The 9,160-nt window shown below is 37.2% G+C and overlaps 1 non-coding gene across 1 annotated transcript; it reads left to right on the top strand.

Annotated features, from left to right (window-relative positions):
- Positions 1-910: 910 nt before the first annotated feature.
- Trnaa-ugc (transfer RNA alanine (anticodon UGC)) lies at positions 911-983 on the top strand. Its single transcript has one exon. It is a non-coding gene; the product is annotated as a tRNA-Ala (tRNA).
- The last annotated feature ends 8,177 nt before the right edge of the window (positions 984-9,160 follow it).

Genomic DNA, 9,160 nt, shown 5'->3' with positions numbered 1-9,160 from the left:
TACTAGAAATTCCAGCCAGAACAATAAGGCAAGAGAAGGAAATAAAAGAGATAAAAATAGAAATGGCAGAAGTCAAATTATCACTGTTCACAGATGATATGATCCTATATGTAGAAGATTCAAATAGTTCCTCCAAAAGACTGCTAGAGCTAATAAGCAAATTCAGCAAAGTAACAGGATACAAAATCAATATGCAAAAATCAGTAGCTTTCCTGTATACCAATAATAACCTATTGAGAAAGAAATCTCAAAATCAGTTGTATTCACAATAGTTTCATAAAACAAAAGCAAACCAGGAATAAATGTAATCAAGACAATGAGAAACTTCTACAATGAAAATTATAGAATGCTGAAGAAAAAAAATTGAAGAAGATATTAGAAGATGGAAAGACTTCCCATGTTCATGGATAGGCAAAATTAATAGTGTCAAAATGGCCACATTATCAAAAGAAATCTACAATGCAATCCCCATCAAAATGCCAATGACATTCTTTACATAACTAGAAAGAAACAGTCTGAAAATTCATTTGGAAGAGTGAAAAGACATGGAATAGCCAAAACAATTCTAAACCAAAAAACAATGCTGGAGGCATCAAAATACCTGACTTCAAATTATAACTATATAGTAACAAAATCTGCTTGGTACTGGTATTAAAAACACACACATAGACCAATGGAACAGAACAGAAAACATAGAGACGAACCCATACAGATAGACAGTGGAATCCATAGGTCTAGGCCAGATATAGCTACAGATACAATCATGTAATCTGTGACAAAATGTGCCAAAATCACACATTAGAGAAATGATAACCTTTTAAATAAATGATGCTTGGAAAACTGGTTATCTATATGTAGAATTAAACTAGATCCTTATCTCTTAACCTACACAAAAGTCAACTGAGGGGCTGGGGATATAGCTCAGTTGGTAGAGTGCTTGCCTTGCATGCACAAGGCCCTGGGTTCAATTCCCAATTCCACCAAAAAAAAAAAAAAAAAAAAAAAGTCAATTGAAAATGCATCAAAAACTTAGGACTTAGACCAGAAACTATGAAACTCCTAGAGAAAAAATATTGGATCAGCATTTCAACACATAGGTATGGGTAGCAACTATTTCAAGCTCAGAAATAATACCAAGAATTAATAAATGGAGTGGCATCTACAATCAATTAAGACTATGAAGAGAGAACCTACAGAATGGGAGAAAATCTTGACTAGCTACTCTTCTGGCAGAGGATTAATATCCAGAATAGATAAAGAACTCAAAAAAGTTACCAACAGAAAATCAACTATCCCAATCAATAAGTAAGCAAATGCTCAGATACAAAAAGAAGAAATGAAAATGGTCAAAAATGTATGAAAAAATATTCAACATCTGTAGCAATAAGGGAAATGCATATAGAAACTGAGGTTTCATTTTACTCTTGTCAGGATGGTAATTATCAACAACATAAATAATAATAAATGCTGGTGAGGATGTTGGGGAGAAAGTTACACTCATACATTGTTGATGGGACTGCAAATTATTATAGTCCCTCTGGAAAGCAGTATGGAGAGTCTTCAAAAGACTAGGAATGGAACCATTATATGACCCAAATATTCCACTTCTTGGTATTTATCCCAAAGAATTAAAGTCATCAATAGTGATACATTTATACCCATGTTTATAGCACCTATTTTGGAACTTCACAATAGCCAAATTATGGAACCAGCCTAGGTGTCTGGGAACCAGTAAATGGGTAAAGAAAATGTATACATACACAGTGGAGTTTCAATCAGCCATAAAAGCCATAAAGAAGAATGAAATTATGACATTTGCAGGAAAATGGACCAAACTTGAGAACATCATGCTAAGCAAAATAAAGCAAACTAGAAAGGTCATATATTTTCTCTTAAATGTGGAAGTGAGAGAGAGAAAAAAGGGGAAAAGAGGTGGTGGTTGGGATCTCATGAAAATACAAGGTTATCAGTAGAATAGAGGAAGGGGATCAGGGGATGGAAAAGGAGAGGGAAAGGGGAAATACTGGAGATTGATATTGACCAAATTATATTGTTATATTGTGTATGTGTGAATGTGCAACAACAGATCCCACCATTACTTATATTACAATGCACCAATAAAAATACAAACAAAAATTTTTCATTAAAAAATTTTATTGTGCGGGCTGGGGCTGGGGCTCAGTGGTAGCACACTTGCCTGGCATATGTGAGGCACTGGGTTCGATTGTCAGCACTGCATATAAATAAATAAAGGTCTATCAACAACTAAAAAAAAATTTAAAAAAAATTATTGTGTTAAGCATGAGATCTACTCTCTTAACAGTTTTTTAAATGTACAATACATTATTGTTGACTGAAGTTACTATTCTTTTTGAAGCTAAAATATTAATGATATGCACCTAGTAGTTACAGGGTAGGGAGAATAATTGGAAAAATACAGAGCTTTTACAAATTTCCTATAATGGATGGGCAGTTTCCTATCTGGGTCCAATTTCAGAATGTAAACAAAAACCGATATTACAATTCTAAAGTATTAATAATACAATATGTATGGAGTTTCAGTGTTTCCCCTGTCATTTTACCAGAAAAAAATTGAGTCAAAAATACAGTTATTTCTCTTATTAAATGAAGCCGAGGAGAGATCACATAGAAATTCTCTACCCAAACCGGAAAACACAAAGAAAATAATAAATGTGTTTTAGGGACAACTGAACTTGACTATTTTTAATCTTTGATTATTCTTACCAAAAATAACCATCCAGACTTTATTCATTTCACTGGACTTCAGGAAGAGAAGTTTAGTAAACACACATTCTTTCCTTCTCTTTCCCAGAAGCCCTGGTAGTTTCTTTTAAAGCTAATTCTTGGGTAAGTCCTTTTGATCTCACTGCTATCACTTAGAGAATTATAACGTAGTTTTACAATTCTGGCTCCAATGAGGAATGAGTGACCTTGAAAATAGAAGGTCTTACACTTATGTTAATAATTTGAGTTTAATGATGGGAAACTCCTTACATGTTGCAAAAGCAAAAAAGAAAAAAGAAACCCTCTTAAGATCTTTACTGTCGGAAGAAAATAACCAACTGCTCTTTAAATTACGGGGTTGGCCCTGTGTTTTGAAAGTTCCCATGTCAGTGGATCTCTTAATTAGATGTCTGTGCATCCAGGGGGAAGGCCGATAAGAACTGAGGGCTTCTCATCTCCTCCCTATTCATCTCATCTCTCCTTACTTGGTTAACCATCCAGCAGCTTCCAAAGACAAATTTAGGACCCCTTCCCTTGTCCACTTGTCCACTGGACAAAGCACTTCCAAAAACTGTTCTGAAAAGTTTCTCAAGGTTTGTCTGTCTTTTCTCAAGGGATGCAATGTGGAATTCACCTTGTGTGTTTGTTTCTCCTTTTACTTTCTGGCACATCCACACTTCCCCTCTTATGTTCATTTCTTCATCATTATCTGCAAGATTTTGGCTTCTTTTTTTTCTCTTTGGTTTCTATTTTCAAACACAAAATTGGATTTACCTGTCTGAATACCAGTATGTAAGCACTGACGACATGACAATTCTATCATTACTAACTCTGAAAGTGTTATTTGGGGGGTAGACATGGAATAGAGATGCACTAAATATAATTATTATTATGTTTAACATTTTTTATCTACCTTCTAGTAGTGATTCTTCCTGCTAATTAGGGAATCATAAAAACACAAGAAAAATACATGTAATTCAGATGTTCCTTACCTGTGAATCCATAAGGACAGACACTATTTTGAACAATGACCAAGCACAGTGCAAAATTCAATTCTTTGGTTAGAATAATTCACACTGTACCTGTCTGCTGAGGGCCATTACCAAGTAGGAATGACGCATCGAAATTTCCTTGCCAAGCGTACCCCATGCTGCTTAGAGGACATTTGATGGGACATTGCATGCATGCTTTAATGAGGTGACCTTGCTCAAGGACCAAGGCAGATCCGGGTTTAGAGCTGATCAGGTTTGAGGAAGTAACCGGCTCCTTGAGTTTAAGGCGTTGCCAGTTTAAGATAATGGGTTTTAAGGAAGTTGGAAGTTGAAGATTATTGCTGGGATTAGGGTGTTCCTGCTGCTTGTTCCCATTGAGTTCTCGTGAGATAAAAATGGGATTTGGAGAGAGCCTCGTGAAGTAGGTGGTTTGTGCGGGAGACAGGAGAACGCGTTTGCCCCTGGACCTGCGTGGAGGTGGTGTGAGAGCTGGAATAAAGAATTGCTGTTTGAACCTACAAAGCTGTGAGTGCCTCGTGATTCTGGTGCCAAGCCGAGACATTGGCCTTGGCACCTGTCTCTTTTTTTCACTTCTCTTTAGCTTCCAGGTCCATCCTGCTTTATTATCTTTGTCCCAAGCATCAATCAGCACCCTCCTTTCCAACACAGAGTAACCCTTTTGGCCCAATTTATCCTAATTTCTTTCCACCCTACCCAGTTCATTTGTAGCAAGAAACTTGGGCCTAAAGTACACTTCCTTTGAACCAAGGCATTTTCTAACAAAGCCAATCTCTCCTTGTAGAATAATGGCCCTCAATAGGGGGTGATTTTGCCTCTCAAGGAACATTTGGCAACATCTGGAGAAAGTTTTGGTTGCACATCTATGGAGGCACTATTAGCATCTAGTTGGGAGAGGCCAGGACAGTCCCAACATGACAAAGATTTATCCCATCAAATTAATCAATTGTATTTCTGTTGAAAAGTTGAGTTATAAAGAAATTGTTGTTAGCTGCAATAGTCAATGATGTTTACTACTTTGCTACCATCAATGCTTTACTCTGTACAGTGAGTTTAATTCATTCCCTCTCTCTTTCTCTCTCCCTCCCACTCCAATCAATACACAGTTACTGAACACCATATAAGTGACAGGAACCAAGCCATGAGCTTGATTCAATGAGGAAAACAGATAATATAAATACCTTGGGAAACGGGCTAGAATTGCATAAAGAAGATATACTTAACCTAGCCCAGGATATCTGCCAATCTTGTTGTTGTTGTTTTGTTTTTTTTAAAACATATTTTAGTTGTAAATTGGACACAATACCTTTATTTTACTTATTTATTTTTATGTGGTGCTGAGGTTGTAAATTCTGTTTCAAAATCAATTCAGTTACTTCAATGTTGCAAGTTTGTAACTCAGAAGACCCAAATATAATACTTTGCCTCCTAAAATCAGTCATCAGAGTGTTTTATCCTTCTGGGAAGATTTATATAGATCTATAATGAAAGGCACCTGCCTACAGTGCTGAGGATCAGCCCCAGTGCCTCACACGTGCTAGGCAAGCACACTACCACTGAGATGCAAAGCCAGCCCTATCAAGGTTTTCTTGAACAATTCTGAATTGAGCCTGGAAGAATAGGCAGGTGAAAGCCAGGCAAAGAGAGGGAGAGAAACACATTTCTGAAAAAAGAGAAGTATCAGTCAAGATGTGGTTAGAGATGTGGGCAGAAGCAGATCATGAAGGCCACCACTTACTGTGCAGACATCCATCCCAGGTCTTAAGAATAAGCTGTGAGTCTTATAGGCAAGGGTTAATTGGTGTTGCAGGGAGTGTTGGTGGAATGATAAAATTTACGTATCAGGAAGGTCACATGATTTCTCAAATCTACCTGAGAACTAATGATGGCCTGAACTAAGGAAGTAGAAAAGGTGATGGAAAATAACATCAATTGGAGAAATAATTAAGACATAGAATTGATGGGACTTGGGATGAAGTGGACATGTGGGTGAGAGATGAAGTCCAGCATGAATCTCAAATTTTAGATATGATGCCATTTACCATGTCAGGGAACGGGGAGGAAGTTTAAACTTGTAAGATGAAATACAAAGTCAAATTTGGAGATATCTTTATGTGTCATATAAGTTTTATTATTTATAAAACTAATATACACATTTGCAAAAAATCTTGGAAAATATGTATACACTTGTAAAAAAAATCTCCAATTAGAAATAGCCACCATTAAAAATTTCCAATTTGTTTTATGTGGCAAAAATTATAAATTTAAAAAATACTATCCCAAAATGAAGGTGCCTTATATATGTCTTAAATAGTTTGTAATATATTTTAATTAATTAATTTGAGAAGAGATCTCACTATGTTAACCAGGCTGGCTTTGAACTTGTGGGCTCAGGTGACCTTCCTGCCCCAGCCTCCCAAACATGTGGGACTACAGCTGTGTGCCATTGTGCGTGACTCTTTGCAATATATTAAATTAATTTACTCATTGTAGTGCTGGGGGATCAAACCTAGGGTCTTGTGCATGTTAGGCAAGTTCTGTACCACTGAGCTGCATCCCCAGCCCTCCAATGTATTTTAAATCTCTGTCCTTGATTATCCTTTTACATTTAAAAAAAATGAGAGTATCTTACTCAATGAAAGAACCATAATTTACACAACTATCTCTTGTTGGAGGTTTTAATTGTTTAGGATTCTCATTTTTAACAAATCATGCTTGATTTCATCACAGTTTGAATATTTCAGAAACTAAAGCAAATAGTGTTTGAAATGCATGTTAATTAGAGATGCTCCCATGTGAGGGAAGAGTGAAGAAGCAGAGACAGGCAAAGACGAGGCTGAACAGAAGCTTCAACAGATTGCAGGACCACTGAGAAGGCCCAAGTCACTGGGTGGAATGGCTGGGCTTTTATACCACAGGTCACTCATTGTCAGAGGATAGTTGCTCTGGGAGGGTCATATCCTTAAGGGAGGATGCTTCTAATGTTAAGGTCAACTTTGAAGGGGCTGACCATTGTGGGTGTCCACTAATCACATTCCCCAATGCTGGGCAGCAAGTCTTCTGATGAATAAATTTGGATGACAACTGTATTGTTTTACGTCTTTAAAAATGAAAAGGTACCTCAAATTATTTTGGAAAATATTGGTTTTTGATGTTTTATCATAGTGAATCTTATTTCAAACTCCATATGCACATGCCTTTCATTATAGATCTATATAAATCTTCCCAGAAGAATAAAACACTCTAATGACTGATTTTAGGAGGCAAAGTATTATATTTGAATCTTTTGAGTTACAAACTTGCAACATTGAAGTGACTGAATTGATTTTGAAACAGAATTTACAACCTTCTATAGCCCTTTCCACTTAAGTAGTTGAACAAATAAATGATATTTATTTTTTAGGAAAAATTTGATATACTACTGTTAGAGAAAGAGACCAAAGGGAAATCATGATCTTTTACTGAATGCCTCCTCCACAATAAGCAATACCCTGGACCTTTACATCCGCCATCACATTTAAATCTCACAAAAATTATTTGAAATAGTTATTATCACCCCACTTTTCAGATGAGGAAATTAAAGCTCATAGATTCTGGTGACTTGGTGACATAACATGTTCAGACATAACAATTCTCAAGCCTATGTACTTAACATGTTGGGATGCTGCCCTGAGACTACACGTCAAGTCACATAAAAATGCTTCAATTAGTATAATATATGTATTTATTTACTTTTTAAAAATTGTGTTATACTTTTATTTTATTTATTTGGTTTTTGGTGCTAAGGATTGAACCCAGTGCCTCACACATGCTAGGCAAACGTTCTACAACTGAGCTACAACCATAGTCCCAATATATGTATTTATTAACTATAGTAACATTAAGCTTCATGAAGTTTGTAGAATGTCTTTCTACTGGGATGGAAATGTGTAGGACTTGTGTCCATAACTTTTAAATTTTTGTATCACTTGTAACTTCTAGCACTTCACATAAGGTATACACTAAATATTTAGCAAATATTGGTAGCCGAAAAAGAAGAAATATATTCCTGGGTTCTTTTATTATTCCATCTTCTTTTTGGGTTTGGCCTAATCAGAGTCTAGGTAGGATGCAGAGATGGTTCAATCAATGGCCTCCACTTCAGCAGGAATGACTGTATTCCTGAAGCTCATAAAGTCTTATAAACAGACATGCTGATTACATATGGTACCAAAAAAAAAAAAAAAAGTTGAACAGAAATAAATCTACCAAGTAAACAGAAACCATTCGCCTGATCCAGATGGTCTTCATTCAGAAGAGTAAATGGGTTCAATTCCAGCTTTAGATCTAACTTCCAGAGGTTAGGAAATATAAAAGGAAGGAGAAAAATGTTGAAGACACCACAAAGGAGCCATAGTACAAATTTCTTCAACAAGACAGTCATTCAAAACAAATCAAATGCAATATATGGTCATTGATTGGATCCTGGTCTGAGTAAGTCAGCTGTAAAACTTATTTTGGAATGAGTTGGGAAAATTCAAGCCTGGATTGGGTATGATTTGGCAATTATTGTTAGCTTTAGCTAGGTGTAAATTTGGTATTATGGTAATGAAGTGTCTTTTTAAAGACAAGATGCATTTCGAAACTTTTAGGGGTGAAAAATGATATCTAACCTTAACACTTTTCTGCAGAAAAGGTGATGAAGAGAATAAGGCAGAGCGCAAACCTTTGTTAAATACAGATGCAAGGTTTTAGGTATTCATTATACCAGTCCCTCTGCTCTATCTTTGACGTTTTTCATCACAAAAAGTAAACCCCCAACGAAGAAAACCAATAAGAATAAAGGGTTGCTTCCTTTTTAGGATAGAGGAACCAATCTTTATCTTCCTCCAAAGGTCAAGACATCAACTGGATGGCCTGGATAGGGCTTCTGGAGCTTGGAACCAGGTCCCAGGGAGTCTACACAGATGAGCTGGTGGCTTTTGGATCTGATTTAGCCACAGGTAAGGAAAGGACCCTGGTTAATCAACCCGTGCACCTTTCACTTTCTGGACCTGAGCACCTAGGAGGGTCGCTGAGGATTCTAAACAATCTGTCACTCGGCTGCCTATCCTCCTGAGTGTACCCACATCAAGAAATATGGTAGTATTCACGCTCCACCTGTGAGCGTGGTCAAACGGCCTGAATTCGGGTGAGTGAGCGGCACAGGGGGGAAATGCAAAGCTTTTTGCTAGCTCGAACCCTTGATGGCCAGCAGCAGGTCCCTTATACCTTTACGCACCTGGAAGCAGGCCTGAGAAGAGTAGGTCCTGAGCGGGAGTGTGGGGTGTTGGGGGAATACTCTGCGCGTGCCAAGGCCACTACCCTCACCTGCCGCCAGGAGGGCCCCGGTGGCCTGGAGGGGCGGAGAGCTTGGGGGCGGGGCC

The sequence above is a fragment of the Ictidomys tridecemlineatus genome, chromosome 6, assembly GCF_052094955.1.
Source record: "Ictidomys tridecemlineatus isolate mIctTri1 chromosome 6, mIctTri1.hap1, whole genome shotgun sequence".
Lineage (NCBI taxonomy): Eukaryota > Metazoa > Chordata > Mammalia > Rodentia > Sciuridae > Ictidomys > Ictidomys tridecemlineatus.
The sequence above is the reverse complement of the archived record's forward strand: the minus strand, read 5'-3'. Positions and strand labels throughout refer to the sequence as shown.